This window comes from Oncorhynchus clarkii, chromosome 14 (assembly GCF_045791955.1).
Source record: "Oncorhynchus clarkii lewisi isolate Uvic-CL-2024 chromosome 14, UVic_Ocla_1.0, whole genome shotgun sequence".
Taxonomy (NCBI): Eukaryota; Metazoa; Chordata; class Actinopteri; order Salmoniformes; family Salmonidae; genus Oncorhynchus; species Oncorhynchus clarkii.
The window spans coordinates 31,444,719-31,461,826 of record NC_092160.1 but is presented as its reverse complement, the minus strand read 5'-3'; the positions used below and the strand labels follow the sequence as shown (position 1 = coordinate 31,461,826).

The 17,108-nt window shown below is 43.7% G+C and overlaps 1 protein-coding gene across 1 annotated transcript in view; it reads right to left on the bottom strand.

The window, feature by feature from the left end:
* LOC139366074 (FERM and PDZ domain-containing protein 3-like) overlaps positions 1-17,108 on the bottom strand; it is a 224,388-nt gene that overhangs the window by 101,410 nt on the left and 105,870 nt on the right. Inside the window, exon 2 of the mRNA XM_071103162.1 lies at positions 11,990-12,107. The gene's annotated coding sequence lies outside the window, so the exon portion shown is untranslated. The remainder of the gene's footprint in view (positions 1-11,989; positions 12,108-17,108) is intronic.

Below are 17,108 nucleotides of genomic sequence, written 5' to 3'. Positions count from 1 at the left end.
ACTAGGCTACCTGCTGGCCCACGTTGGGTGATGGACTGCATTGAGTTCTAACCACTAGGCTACCTGCTGGCCCACGTTGGGTGATGGACTGCATTGAGTTCTAACCACTAGGCTACCTGCTGGCCCAGGTTGGGTGATGGACTGCATTGAGTACTAACCACTAGGCTACCTGCTGGCCCAGGTTGGGTGATGGACTGCATTGAGTTCTAACCACTAGGCTACCTGCTGGCCCACGTTGGGTGATGGACTACATTGAGTTCTAACCACTAGGCTACCTGCTGGCCCACGTTGGGTGATGGACTGCATTGAGTTCTAACCACTAGGCTACCTGCTGCCCCACGTTGGGTGATGGACTGCATTGAGTTCTAACCACTAGGCTACCTGCTGGCCCACGTTGGGTGATGGACTACATTGAGTTCTAACCACTAGGCTACCTGCTGGCCCACGTTGGGTGATGGACTGCATTGAGTTCTAACCACTAGGCTACCTGCTGGCCCACGTTGGGTGATGGACTGCATTGAGTTCTAACCACTAGGCTACCTGCTGCCCCACGTTGGGTGATGGGACTGCATTGAGTTCTAACCACTAGGCTACCTGCTGGCCCACGTTGGGTGATGGACTGTATTGAGTTCTAACCACTAGGCTACCTGCTGGCCCACGTTGGGTGATGGACTGCATTGAGTTCTAACCACTAGGCTACCTGCTGGCCCACGTTGGGTGATGGACTGCATTGAGTTCTAACCACTAGGCTACCTGCTGGCCCAGGTTGGGTGATGGACTGCATTGAGTACTAACCACTAGGCTACCTGCTGCCCCAGGTTGGGTGATGGGACTGCATTGAGTACTAACCACTAGGCTACCTGCTACCCCAGGTTGGGTGATGGACTGCATTGAGTTCTAACCACTAGGCTACCTGCTGCCCCAGGTTGGGTGATGGACTGCATTGAGTTCTAACCACTAGGCTACCTACTGGCCCACGTTGGGTGATGGGACTGCATTGAGTTCTAACCACTAGGCTACATGCTGCCCCACATTGGGTGATGGACTGCATTGAGTACTAACCCCTAGGCTACCTGCTGGCCCACGTTGGGTGATGGGACTGCATTGAGTACTAACCACTAGGCTACCTGCTGAGCCACGTTGGGTGATGGGACTGCATTGAGTTCTAACCACTAGGCTACCTGCTGCCCCAGGTTGGGTGATGGACTGCATTGAGTTCTAACCACTAGGCTACCTGCTGGCCCACGTTGGGTGATGGACTGCATTGAGTTCTAACCACTAGGCTACCTGCTGCCCCAGGTTGGGTGATGGACTGCATTGAGTTCTAACCACTAGGCTACCTGCTGCCCCACGTTGGGTGATGGGACTGCATTGAGTTCTAACCCCTAGGCTACCTGCTGCCCCAGGTTGGGTGATGGACTGCATTGAGTTCTAACCACTAGGCTACCTGCTGGCCCAGGTTTGGTGATGGACTGCATTGAGTTCTAACCACTAGGCTACCTGCTGCCCCACGTTGGGTGATGGGACTGCATTGAGTTCTAACCACTAGGCTACCTGCTGGCCCAGGTTGGGTGATGGACTGCATTGAGTTCTAACCACTAGGCTACCTGCTGCCCCAGGTTGGGTGATGGACTGCATTGAGTTCTAACCACTAGGCTACCTGCTGGCCCACGTTGGGTGATGGGACTACATTGAGTTCTAACCACTAGGCTACCTGCTGCCCCACGTTGGGTGATGGGACTGCATTGAGTTCTAACCACTAGGCTACATGCTGCCCCACATTGGGTGATGGACTGCATTGAGTACTAACCCCTAGGCTACCTGCTGGCCCACGTTGGGTGATGGACTGCATTGAGTTCTAACCACTAGGCTACCTGCTGCCCCACGTTGGGTGATGGGACTGCATTGAGTACTAACCACTAGGCTACCTGCTGGCCCACGTTGGGTGATGGGACTGCATTGAGTACTAACCACTAGGCTACCTGCTGAGCCACGTTGGGTGATGGGACTGCATTGAGTTCTAACCACTAGGCTACCTGCTGCCCCACGTTGGGTGATGGACTGCATTGAGTTCTAACCACTAGGCTACCTGCTGCCCCACATTGGGTGATGGACTGCATTGAGTTCTTTAGTCAGGAAAAAGGTACATATAGATGTAAGAAACTGGCCTCTAACGTGACATATATTCAAGATGGGTCTAAACCAGGAAGTTCCATTGAGATCACAAATCTCTGCCTGCTAAAAGTTCCCAAGACCTGGCCAAGATTCAGAATGTCTTCAGAGCAATTTCCCCATAAAGAAACCTTCCTGTGGTTAAATGCATGTGACTTTAATGGACGGTCTAGTAAAGACTAGCAGTGCTTGAAAAGTGCAGCTTCATCCTTTTGACCTGTATATAAGTAATGCAGAGGGATCTCTGGCTCTAAACAGCTTCTCTGGCTCTATACAGCTTTACAGTACCCCAACTCAGGTGTCTCTGGCTCTATACAGCTTCTCTGGCTCTATACAGCTTTACAGTACCCCAACGCAGGTGTCTCTGGCTCTATAAAGCTTCTCTGGCTCTATACAGCTTTACAGTACCCCAACTCAGGTATCTGGCTCTATACAGCTTCTCTGGCTCTATACAGCTTTACAGTACCCCAACTCAGGTGTCTCTGGCTCTATACAGCTTCTCTGGCTCTATACAGCTTTACAGTACCCCAACACAGGTATCACTGGCTCTACAGTACCCCAACACAGGTATCTCTCTATATCTCTACAGTACCCCAACACAGGTATCTCTATATATCTCTACAGTACCCCAACACAGGTATCTCTATATATCTCTACAGTACCCCAACACAGGTATCTCTATATATCTCTACAGTACCCCAACACAGGTATCTCTATATATCTCTACAGTACCCCAACACAGGTATCTCTATATATCTCTACAGTACCCCAACACAGGTATCACTGGCTCTACAGTACTCCAACACAGGTATCTCTATTCAACTCTACAGTACCCCAACACAGGTATCTCTATATAGCTCTACAGTACCCCAACACAGGTATCTCTGGCTCTACAGTACCCCAACACAGGTATCTCTGGCTCTACAGTACCCCAACACAGGTATATCTGGCTCTACAGTACCCCAACACAGGTATCTCTGGCTCTACGCTACCCCAACACAGGTATTTCTGGTTCTACAGTACCCCAACACAGGTATCTCTATACAGCTCTACAGTACCCCAACGCAGGTATCTCTATACAGCTCTACAGTACCCCAACACAGGTATCTCTATACAGCTCTACTGTACCCCAACACAGGTATCTCTGGCTCTACAGTACCCCAACACAGGTATATCTGGCTCTACAGTACCCCAACACAGGTATCTTTATACAGCTCTACAGTACCCCAACACAGGTATCTCTATACAGCTCTACAGTACCCCAACACAGGTATCTCTATACAGCTCTACAGTACCCCAACACAGGTATCTCTATATATCTCTACAGTACCCCAACACAGGTATCTCTATACAGCTCCAAAGGGAGAAGTAGAGAGAAGAAGAGTTGGTGGGATGTACTGTAGAAGACAGGAATCTAACGGAGAAGGACAGGGGATCACACTGGTAGGTTTCATCCCTTAAACGTTCTCTCTCTCAGTGGCTCCACACAGGCTTTGATGGGTCTCTGACTGTTTGCAGCCAAGACAGTGGGGAAACTCACCCGCTAGAAAGAAACGCATGTGTTGCTCCTCAGCAGGCAGGCTGGCTACACTTCTCCCTGTGAAGTCAGACTGGCTGAATTCTGTACTCTGTAATGCTTTGGTTGTATTGAGAAGAATAACTACAGTACAGTATTGAATCAGGTCACATGACAGCAGGTAACTCAATACTTGATCCTACTTCAAACACCAGGTGTTCTAACGGCTTGGATAAAGGGTAATCCTTTACCCCTTAGACTCCATCCCAAATGACACACTTTTGGGGCCCTGGTTGAGGAATGCCCTAGAATAGGGTGTCATTTAGGAAGCATTTTTAGAGTGGAAGACCTTAGCGAAAATATCTGTGCGAGAAGGTTTCTCTGCATTCTCACTACTGGTTAATCCCTGTCTAGTCAAGTCTTATCTCTAGCTGTGTTCTGGGAACAGAAACCAATGGATTATCCGCATTACGGCAGGTACCAGCAAGGTATTGTACGAGTCCAAAATACACTGCTCAAAAATAAAGGGAACACTTAAACAACACAATGTAACTCCAAGTCAATAACACTTCTGTGAAATCAAACTGTCCACTTGGGAAGCAACACTGATTGACAATACATTTCACATGCTGTTGTGCAAATGGAATAGACAACAAGTGGAAATTATAGGGAATTAGCAAGACACCCCCAATAAAGGAGTGGTTCTGCAGGTGATGACCAGACCACTTCTCAGTTCCTATGCTTCCTGGCTGATGTTTTGGTAACTTTTGAATGCTGGCGGTGCTTTCACTCTAGTGGTAGCATGAGACAAGTGGCAAGAAGGTTTGCTGTGTCTGTCAGCGTAGTGTCCAGAGCATGGAGGCGCTACCAGGAGACAGGCCAGTACATCAGGAGACGTGGAGGAGGCCGTAGGAGGGCAACAACCCAGCAACAGGACCGCTACCTCCGCCTTTGTGCAAGGAGGTGCAGGAGGAGCACTGCCAGAGTCCTGCAAAATGACCTCCAGCAGGCCACAAATGTGCATGTGTCTGCTCAAACGGTCAGAAACAGACTCCATGAGGGTGGTATGAGGGCCCGACGTCCACAGGTTGGCGTTGTGCTTACAGCCCAACACCGTGCAGGACGTTTGGCATTTGCCAGAGAACACCAAGATTGTCAAATTCGCCACTTCCGCCCTGTGCTCTTCACAGATGAAAGCAGGTTCACACTGAGCACATGTGACAGACGTGACAGAGTCTGGAGACGCCGTGGAGAATGTTCTGCTTCTGCAACATCCTCCAGCATGACCGGTTTGGCGGTGGGTCAGTCATGGTGTGTATAACCCTAGCACAGACTGTTTATCTTTAGAGACTCTTGTCCTCTGTCATAACCATAGCAGACTGTTTATCTGTAGAGAAACTTGTCCTATGTCATAACTATAACAGACTGTTTATCTGTAGAGAGACTTGTCCTATGTCATAACTATAGCAGACTGTTTATCTGTAGAGAGACTTGTCCTCTGTCAAAACTATAGCAGACTGTTTATCTGTAGAGAGACTTGTGTGTGTGTGTGTGTGTGTGTGTGTGTGTGTGTGTGTGTGTGAGTTTAGAAAGAAACTAATGTCTGTACCCCTTTCTCAACAGCATTAGTCTCATGTCTAAACCCCTTTCTCAACAGCATTAGACTCATGTCTAAACCCCTTTCTCAACAGTATTTCCTCTAACTGCAGAAACAACAGGGACTTATTATACCCCCGATACACACCACAACACTGCCTTTATGGGTGAGTCAGTCTAACATCTCCAGCTTCTACTTTGATGTTTACGGTCGGCTGTATAGCTTGGTTGAGAGCCAAAGTAATTGAATATGCGTCATTCGGTGGCTTTATGGTGAGGGAGGATGCTTTTGTTTTTCATGAGCATGGCCTTATTTATATTACAGCATATTGGATGCCTTTCATTCATATTCCATTCACCCAGTTCAATATAACAGTGATAAGTTTAGCCTACTACATGATACTCACATTCTCCCTATAACCATCATGAGGTTGCTATCCTATCCTATGAATGAAAGTTGACAACACAGGTCGAGAGACAACTTTGAGGTGACAGACAGACAGACACATGGTCAGACAGTGACATTCAATACCGCCTTGCACACTCTTACCTGCATCTAGCTGATATACTGTAGGGTTTAATCATCAGTCCAACAGTTGCAAACAAGAGTTTCTATTGGACAAATTCAGGTATGTTTATCCCCGTTGTGTTCTGTTTGCTTCTTGTTTTTTTTAAACAGAATCGGCGGAATGAATAAGCCCCTGATCACACGTTAACACAGTTCACTTTCTTAGCAGCCACATTGTATTCCATCTCATATCAATAATCTCTCCCCCCCTCACCTTTTCCCTTCATTTGTGGACTTTAATGCACAGCACATCAGCTGTATGTGACCAGGCGAAACAACCTTTCCAAGCCAAACCACAACATAACCACTGACCGCTACTCACAGGCTACATCATTGTCACCATATTAGCTAAAGTAACGTCATAGTCGGCATAGCTAATATAATTAACGCATTAGTAAACCCTCTACAATTATGTAGTAACGTTACAGTATATAGTCAGTAAACAGTTTAGCAGTTACATCAGCGGGCCACTGTGGCAATAACTTAGTAAAACCAAAAGCTTACCTTAACTTGGAAGCGTTCCAGTGTTGTGTTCGTTAGTCATAGCCAGCTAGCTAACATATCATCGCTCTGTTTGAGCAGGGTGTTTGAGTAGGCTAAACTAGTTAGCTGTATTTGCTAGCTAAGTAAGTAAAACAGAAGAAAAATGATTAAATATTTTTCTCTCTATCTTGCTTCTCCTTCATTTTTGAAGAAATGAATTTGTTAAAAACTGTTCAAACTAGAACTAACACATGAAATAAAGGTCAAAAATAAAATGTGTAAACCCGCTACAATCATGCAGTACAGTGTACAGTTAGCAAGCAGTTTAGCAGTTACACTGACGGGCCTCAGTGTCAATACATTTATAAAACCAAAAGCTTACCTTGACTTGGAAGAGTTCCATTGTTGGATAGCCATAGCCAGCTAGGTAACATAGCCTCCCTCTCTGTTTGAGCCGAGTGTTTGAATAGGCTAAACTAGCTAGCTGCATTTGATGCTAGATAAGTAAGTGAAAGTGAATGTGAAAAATGTATATACATAGCTAGGTTTCTCTGTCTCTCTCTCTCAAAACTGTTCAACAATTGTCTTCCTCTCTCATTGAGTCAACTACTCACCACATTTTATGCACTGCAGTGCTAGCTAGTTGTAGCTTATGCTTTCAGTTCTAGATTCATTCTCTGATACTTTGATTGGGTGGACAACATGTCAGTTCATGCTACAAGAGCTCTGATAGGTTGGAGGACGTCCTCCAGAAGTTATCATGATTACTGTGTAAGTCTATGGAAGTGGGTGAGAACCATGAGCCTCCTGGGTTTTGTATTGAAGTCAATGTACTCAGAGGAGGAAGGAAGCTAGCTGTCCTCCGGCTACACCATGGTGCTACCCTACAGAGTGCTGTTGAGGCTACTGAAGACCTTCATTGCAAAACAGTGTGTTTTAATCAATTATTTGGTGACATTAATATATTTAGTATAGTTTAATCTAAAAAGGATAACTTTTTAAATGTTTTACACTTTTTATTTTTATGAAATTCACTAAGGAGGATGCTCCTCCCCTTCCTCCTCTGAGGAGTCTCCACTGGCCGTAAATCTTTCAGAGACGAGGCCCTAACAAACACGAGGCCCTGCATCTCTTTTTAAAGTGAGCCCTGGTCAATAAATAATTTAAGCAAAAAAAATGTTGACAGCATAGTTACACAGACATACAGCGATTTGTTTAATTGGTTGTGACTCATTATAAAAGTATTGTTACAGCAGAACGATTGATCAGGCAGCAGGAGACACCGTGTGGAACTGATGTAGAAACATACACAGCTGCGTTTTTGTGAAATTTCTGGACTTTTTGGAGTGTAACATTTTTTCATCATTAAAAATCCTATTTTCCCTAAATCTAAACCTAACCCTAACCCTAACCCCTAAATCTAAACCTAACCCTAACCCTAACTCCTAACTCTAAACCTAACCCTAACCCTAACCCCTAACCTTAAACCTAACTCTAACTCTAACTCTAACCCTAACCCCAAAACCCTAGACATAACTCTTAAGGTTAAAATAGCATTTTAACAAGGCCCTGAATTTTTCAATAGACCTGAATTTTTCTTTAACAGTTCTTGTTTTCCTATCTTGTCAGGATATTAGGTAGAAATGTGAGGACATTGGGGTCCTGGTAATGTAGGAAAACATGTACACACACACACACACACACACACACAGCCTGACAACCCTTCCAGCCATGGCAATGTATCATGCGGTTCTTGTAAGCACAATGAGATACACTGTAAAGGCTAGTGGACAATCCTATAATATATCTTATGTCTATTTATGAACTGGATGGTTGCGAAAATATATTTTACTGCAAAGTTGTTTGGCTGGAGGGGCATTAGGATATATATCATTAGGATATATAGCATTAGGGTATATAACATTAGGATATATATCATTAGGGTATATAACATTAGGATAAATATCATTAGGGTATATAACATTAGGATAAATAGCATTAGGATATATATCATTAGGGTATATATCATTAGGGTATATAACATTAGGATATATATCATTAGGATATATAACATTAGGATATATAACATTAGGATATATATCATTAGGATATATAACATTAGTATATATATCATTAGGATATATAACATTAGGATATATATCATTAGGATATATAACATTAGGATATATATCATTAGGGTATATAGCATTAGGATATATAACATTAGGATATATATCATTAGGATATATAACATTAGGATATATAACATTAGGATATATATCATTAGGATATATAACATTAGTATATATATCATTAGGATATATAACATTAGGATATATATCATTAGGATATATAACATTAGGATATATATCATTAGGATATATAACATTAGGATATATATCATTAGGGTATATAGCATTAGGATATATAACATTAGGATATATATCATTAGGGTATATAGCATTAGGATATATAACATTAGGATATATATCATTAGGGTATATATCATTAGGGTATATAACATTAGGATATATATCATTAGGGTATATAGCATTAGGATATATAACATTAGGATATATATCATTAGGGTATATATCATTAGGGTATATAACATTAGGATATATATCATTAGGGTATATATCATTAGGGTATATAACATTAGGATATATATCATTAGGGTATATATCATTAGGATATATAACATTAGGATATATAACATTAGGATATATATCATTAGGAGATGTTATTAAAGCGTCTAGGAAATATCGACCTGTAAACACAGAGAAGCAATAGGCTGGAATATCAACTATGAATATTTATGATGAATGTAAGTTTTTCTTTTTGAAAGCTGATTAATAAAAAACTATCCAAGTCAAATGTTCTCTCATTCAGCTATGTATGTTCCTGTCTGACAACAATACATACAGTCACATAGGGTTTATGATGTTGTGGCTTTTGGAATCTAATCTAATCTAAGGGAAACAAGTGGGTTCAGACACTGAAAACGATACTTATTTTCAGTTCCTCTGTGGATGTTATGTGTTCAGCCCCTACTCTTGAAATTATGTTGGCATGGCAACACCAAGTATTCTTTCAGGATCAATGAGGCAACTGGGAGGCTCCAATGAAAGGAAAGAGAACCCAACCCTGGACTCTGACACCCTCTCCATAGCTCTACAACTTGACTCCAATGTGGTATAACTTGTGCCTCCAGGATTGGTGTTTTAAGTTACCCCTTATCATTTAGAAGTGATCTTTGATTCATGGCTAGTACAATACGACTTCCTGAATCCAACATGACCTTCCGTTGGCTAACTGCATTCATGATGCATACTGGGATGTTCCAGTGCACTCTTATTCTGTTCAGGTTGAGCTTCTTCCAGACAGTCATGTCCACCATCCTGGCTGTCTGCCCTGCAGTTGCAGCACATGTTGACTTGGAGACAGGGGAGGACATACATGTTGACTTGGAGACAGGGGAGGACATATATGTTGACTTGGAGACAGGGGAGGACATACATGTTGACTTGGAGACAGGGGAGGACATATATGTTGACTTGGAGACAGGGGAGGACATACATGTTGACTTGGAGACAGGGAGGACATACATGTTTACTTGGAGAAAGGGGAGGACATACATGTTGACTTGGAGACAGGGAGGACATACGTGTTGACTTGGAGAAAGGGGAGGACATACATTTTGACTTGGAGACAGGGGAGGACATACATGTTGACTTGGAGACAGGGGAGGACATACATGTTGACTTGGAGACAGGGGAGGACATACATGTTGACTTGGAGACAGGGAGGACATACATGTTGACTTGGAGAAAGGGGAGGACATACATTTTGACTTGGAGAAAGGGGAGGATGCAACCACACATGATGACAAGCGCATAAGGCAGGTTTTCAACTTACTATGCCTCTCCAATGTCAATTCCATCCTGACTCTCCCTCCCCTCTGGCAGTTATTACAGACAGAAACACCATGAAACTGGACTGCCACATGTCAGGAGGCCATTCAACAGTCAAAATGACATCTGGAAAGTGCTGGCGTGCGTTGTCCTCTTAAGTACATGTTTTACAACTAGCCATGGCTGATTACCATTCTTCACCAGCTCCACCTCCTCAGAAACCCGTTTTACTGTCCATCGAAGCCCAGGGATCATCTTCAAATGTAAATGTGTGTGGAGCTGTTCTACATCCCTCACAAACAACACTTTATATAGTTGTAGTCTATGACCTACACTAAGTAGCTGGGCCAGTTGTATGCCACAGTATAGGACTCACGATCACGGCCGGTTGTGATACAGCCCGGGATCAAATCCGGGTCTATAGTGACACCTTTAGCACTGCGATGTAATGCCTTAGACCGCTGCGCCACTCAGGAGGCACTCTATGAGATGTTTCCCAAAACCATCGTTATTAACGTTGCACTTGACACGCTCGGAATCTAACGCCTGCCTTAGGCCTCTCGCAGAACAGTTAAGTGCGTCGTTACTCGTTAGATGCCATTTAGCCCTCCCGCATCACTTTATACACAGAAGATCTCTGCTAAACATACTGTAGAATCCATGGTTTATCCCTCTCTCTGTGACCGCCGATAACTTCAGAACTGGACTTTTGCAAAATGCATGTTACATCATCGGCTGTTGTAGGAAAGATACATGGTTAAAACACTCGTAAGCCTAATTTCCATCGCTGTCGGGAAACTGGCCCCTGGTTAACTCAGACTTTGAATCAACCTTACACAAACATCTAATTCCGATGTCTGAGCCCTCTTGTTTTCCTTAGAGCTGAATGAGAGAGAACTTGACTTGGAAAGTTGTCTAGTAATCAGCTACCAAAAAGTAAAGCATATATTCATCATAAATATTCATAGTTGATATTTCTGCCCATTGTATTTCTGTGTTAACAGGTCTATATTTCCTAGATGGTTAATAAGATTTTCTTATGCTGATCTAGCAATATCAGAGCTTGCATTATTGGGTTACATGGGTTTATGCTGCCCATCCCCCTCCAGCCAGGCATTACTTTGCACTTTTTTTGTTTAAATTGTCACGTATATATATTTAACCACTTTTGCAGTCAAATATTTTTTCACAACCATCCATTTAATAAATGGGAGACATTAGAGATGTGAAAAAACATGGTTGGGTTTTGTTCTACCTGGGTTAGAAGTGTCTCAGAAATGTTTGGGGCATTGCCACTAGTCTTGTAATCCTGGTAAATACTCTTTCATCCTGGTAAATATAGTTTCATCACAGAGTGAACAGCTGAGTTTGATTATTTCCAAAGACAAACTAGGGACACTCTGAGGATCAGTTGGTAATCTGGATCATACTACAGTAGATTGTCAACGTACCTCTAATGCCAAACTACCATACCAGATATTCCTTACTTACTAGTTTTGCAATACTGCTGTTGTGACAACCCTATGCAACACAGTTCGCTCACAATCGCTCCCTCTGAAAAGCTAAATGATGGTGAATAGATTACAGTAGATAATGATGGTGAATAGATTATTGTAGACAATGATGGTGAATAGATTACTGTAGATAATTATTGTGAATAGTGTACTCTATGTAATGATGATGGATAGATTACTGTAGATAATTATTGTGAATAGTGTACTGTAGGTATTGTGTACTCACGGTTTTTGTTCAGTGTAGATTATGTATTGCAGAGTAGGTTTCTCTGAGACAGCGATCACACACACACAAGTTCACACACGTTCACACAGACACACACACTTCCAGGTGGTTTGGGCCACTGTAGGGAGACACAGAGGAAGATGAAGAGATATGTCAGTCATGCATGTACAGAACCACCATCCAGGACAGCAGCGATCAGTAGGCCCATAATGGCCATAACAAGACAGCAGCAGCTGTTCAGATCAATGGACAGCAACTCATGGCTAGCCACTACAGTTTCAGTACATAACATACTCAGCCCCAAGGACAGAAACCCAAGACTGTGACTGCTGCAGCATCCTCAAAATGTTCAGCACCATGGACAGATCTCCAACTCTAATCTGTTCAGCACCATGGACAGATCTCCAACTGTACTCTGTTCAGCACCACGGACAGTTCCCCAACTGTACTCTATTCAGCACTATGGACAGATCTCCAACTCTAATCTGTTCAGTCCCATGGACAGATCTCCAACTCTAATCTTTTCAGCACCATGGACAGTTCCCCAACTGTACTCTATTCAGCACTATGGACAGATCTCCAACTCTAATCTGTTCAGCACCATGGACAGATCTCCAACTGTGCTCTGTTCAGCACCATGGACAGATCTCCAATTTTACTCTGTCGGCACCATGGACAGATCTCCAATTTTATTCTGTTCAGCACCATGGACAGATCAAATCAAATCAAATGTAATTTGTCACATACACATGGTTTGCAGATGTTAATGCGAGTGTAGCGAAATGCTTGTGCTTCTTGTTTCCGACAACGCAGTAATATCAAACGAGTAATCTAACCTAACAATTTTACAACAATAACCTTATACACACAAGTATAAAGGAATGAATAAGAATATGTACATAAACAAATATATGAATGAGTGATGGTACAGAACGGCATAGTCAAGATGCAGTAGATGGTATAGAGTACAGTACATACATATGAGATGAGTAATGTAGGGTATGTAAACATATAAAAGTGCCATTGTTTAAAGTGGCTAGTGATACATTACATCAAGATGGCAAGATGCAGTGGATGGTATAGAGTACAGTATATACACATGAGATGAGTAATGTAGGGTATGTAAACATATAAAAGTGCCATTGTTTAAAGTGGCTAGTGATACATTACATCAAGATGGCAAGATGCAGTGGATGGTATAGACTACAGTATATACATATGAGATGAGTAATGAAGGGTATGTAAACATATAAAAGTGCCATTGTTTAAAGTGGCTAGTGATACATTACATCAAGATGGCAAGATGCAGTAGATGGTATAGAGTACAGTATATACATATGAGATGAGTAATGTAAGGTATGTAACCATTATATGAAGTGGCATTGTTTAAAGTGGCTAGTGATACATTTATTACATCAAGTTGTCCAGTGGCTGGAGTTGAGTCAGTATGTTGGCAGCAGCCACTCAATGTTAGTGGTGGCTGTTTAACAGTCTGATGGCCTTGAGATAGAAGCTGTTTTTCAGTCTCTCGGGTCCCTGCTTTGATGCACCTGTACTGGCCTCGCCTTCTGGATGATAACGGGGTGAACAGGTAGTGGCTCGGGTGGTTGTTGTCCTTGATGATCTTTTTGGCCTTCCTGTGACATCGGGTGGTGTAGGTGTCCTGGAGGGCAGGTAGTTTGCCCCCGGTGATGCGTTGTGCAGACCTCACTACCCTCTGGAGAGCCTTACGGTTGTGGGCGGAGCAGTTGCCATACCAGGCGGTGATACAGCCCGACAGGATGCTCTCGATTGTGCATCTGTAAAAGTTTGAGTGTTTTTGGTGACAAGCTACATTTCTTCAGCCTCCTGAGGTTGAAGAGGCGCTGCTGCATCTTCTTCACCACACTGTCTGTGTGGGTGGACCAATTCAGTTTGTCCGTGATGTGTACGCCGAGGAACTTAAAACTTCCCACCTTCTCCGTTACTGTCCCGTCGATGTGGATAGGGGGCTGCTCCCTCTGCTGTTTCCTGAAGTTCACGATCATATCCTTTGTTTTGTTGACGTTGAGTGTGAGGTTATTTTCCTGACACCACACTCCGAGGGCCCTCACCTCCTCCCTGTAGGCCGTCTCGTCGTTGTTGGTAATCAAGCCTACCACTGTAGTGTTGTCTGCAAACTTGATGATTGAGTTGGAGGCGTGCATGTCCACGCAGTCATGGGTGAACAGGGAGTCCAGGAGAGGGCTGAGAATGCACCCTTGTGGGGTCCCAGTGTTGAGGATCAGCAGGGTGGAAATGTTGTTACCTACCCTCACAACCAGGAATTCCAGTACCCAGTTGCACAGGGCGGGGTCGAGACCCAGGGTCTCGAGCTTGATGACGAGTTTGAAGGGTACTATGGTGTTAAATGCTGAACTGTAGTCGCTGAACAGCATTCTCACATAGGTATTCCTCTTGTCCAGATGGGTTAGGGCAGTGCGCAGTGGGATTGCGATTGGTTCGTCTGTGAACCTATTGGGGCGGTAAGCAAATTGGAGTGGGTCTAGGGTGTCAGGTAGGGTGGAGGTGATATGGTCCTTGACTAGTCTCTCAAAGCACTTCATTATGATGGAAGTGAGTGCTACGAGGCGGTAGTCATTTAGCTCAGTTACCTTAGCTTTCTTGGGAACAGGAACAATGATGGCCCTCAAAAAGAAAGGAGGACCAAGGCACTCTTCATATAATTAATTAATATGCCTTTATTAGTATGGCATATTCAATAGAAACAAAGTTTTAAAAACCGACGCGTTTCGGCTGCATGGCCTTCGTCAGGGAGTACAAAAAAAAAATGAAAAGAATACAATGTCTCTAGAACAGCTTTTCCAATTAGCCCTAATTGGAAGAGGGAGTGGTTACACAATTGATTAGACACACCTAGTAAGCAATACTATACACATTAAAAGGTGAAATACTGTAGCTGTGTTATCATAAAAATACAACTCCAAGCTAGAAGTATCAGAACAAATATAAATGTAGTTCTAACCTTAAATATGACTGGGAGAAGTGTCAAGAATAATAAAGTAATATATTCCATAGTACACTAGAACACAGCAAAACATGAACAACAACAGTCTAAACATAGCTGAGGGCAATTAAGCAAAATGTCCACTAGATGACAGCAAATGGACCCATCACGACCCTACAGGAAGGGTGAGAAATCCATATCTTCATTTAAACCAGGGTACTTAGTGGCCTGTAGTTTATAAATCCATATCTTCATTTAAACCAGGGTATTTAGTGGCCTGTAGTTTGTAAATCCCAAAACTTTCCCTTTGGTTTAACAGTTTAAGACGGTCCCCTTTTCTAATAGAGGCCGGAATATGATCAATACCCATAGCTTGTAGGGAGGCAGGGTTGCCATGGTGTAGGGACTTGTAGTGCCTTGCCATGGTGTAGGGACTTGTAGTGCCTTGCCATGGTGTAGGGACTTGTAGTGCCTTGCCATGGTGTAGGGACTTGTAGTGCCTTGCCATGGTGTAAGGACTTGTGGTGCCTTGCCATGGGATAGTCTTCATTTCCTATGGCGTAATTGTGTTCTGCTAAGCGGTCTTGAAGGCGTCTCTTTGTCCGTCCAATGTAGAACACCTTGCACTGTGGACATTCCAATGTAGAACACCTTGCACTGTGGACATTCCAATCTATAGATGACATGAGTGGTTTTACAGTTAATGAAATGCTTGATGTAATACTGATTTTGGAAGCTGTGTCAACAAAATACTTCTTCTGTGCCATATTACTGTAATGGTTGCATTTAAAAGAGCCCTTGGGTTTGTGGTCAAGCCAAGTTTTTTGAGAGTCACCCGGAAGATAACTGTAGACTAATTTGTCATTTAGGGTAGGACATCTCTTAAAGCATACTGGTGGCTCAGGAAAGACTTGGCGTAGTAGCGTATCACTTTGGATGATTTGGATGATTCCCTTTGGATGATTCACCAATTATTTTTTAAATGTTCTCTGCTTCAGTGCTCTATTATGTAACAGAATACACTCTCTCTGATGTATCACGAGGCACTCAACTTCGCAACAAGTTCTCTCTGTCAAGTAATCCAGCCCTTATACCTGCATCTTTCAGGACCTGAACGCTATAGCCCCGATTCAAGAAGCGATTCTCCAATTCAGCAGATTTGACACTGTAGTCTGTTTCCTGATCGCAAATTCTGCGGACTCTTTGGAATTGGCCATATGGGGTGAAAGCTGTCTGCCCTCAGAATGGTATTCCCATCTGTAGGCTTCCTAAAGATTGATGTGTGCAAACAACAATTGTCATTTTTACTGATGTCGAGGTGGCCCTCTTGAAGCATGAGGACAGCAAACTGGGATAGGGATTGATTGAATATGTCCGTAAACACACCAGCCAGCTGGTCTGCATGCTCTGAGGACGCGGCTGGGGATGCCGTCTGGGCCTGCAGCCTTGCGAGGGTTTACACGTTTAAATGTTTTGCTCAGGTTTCGGTAGTGGGCCGTATCAGTGGCATTGTGTTGTCCTCAAAGCGAGCAAAGAAGTTGTTTAGTCTGTCTGGGAGCAAGACATCCTGGTCCGCGACGGGGCTGGTTTTCCTTTTATAGTCCGTGATTGACTGTAGACCCTGCCACATACCTCTCCAACTCTAATCTGTTTAGCACCATGGACAGATCTCCAACTCTAATCTGTTTAGCACCATGGACAGATCTCCAACTGTAATCTGTTCTGCACCATGAACAGATCTCCAAATGTACTCTGTTCAGCACCATGGACAGATCTCCATCTGTACTCTGTTCAGCACTATGGGCAAATCTCCCACTGTACTCTGTTCAGCACCATGGAATGAGCTCCAAGTGTACTCTGTTAGGACCATGGAAAACCCCCAGCCTGTTAGGACCATGGAAAACCCCCAGCCTGTTCAGCACCATGGATAACTCCCAGCCTGTTCAGCACCATGGATAACCCCCAGCCTGTTCAGCACCATGGATAACCCCCAGCCTGTTCAGCTCCATGGATAACTCCTAGCCTGTTCAGCACCAGAGGAGAACAGGAGAGGAGACAGGAGAGGAGAACAGGAGAGGAGAAAATGAGAGGAGAACAGGAGAGGAGGCAGGAGAGGAGACAGGAGAGGAGACA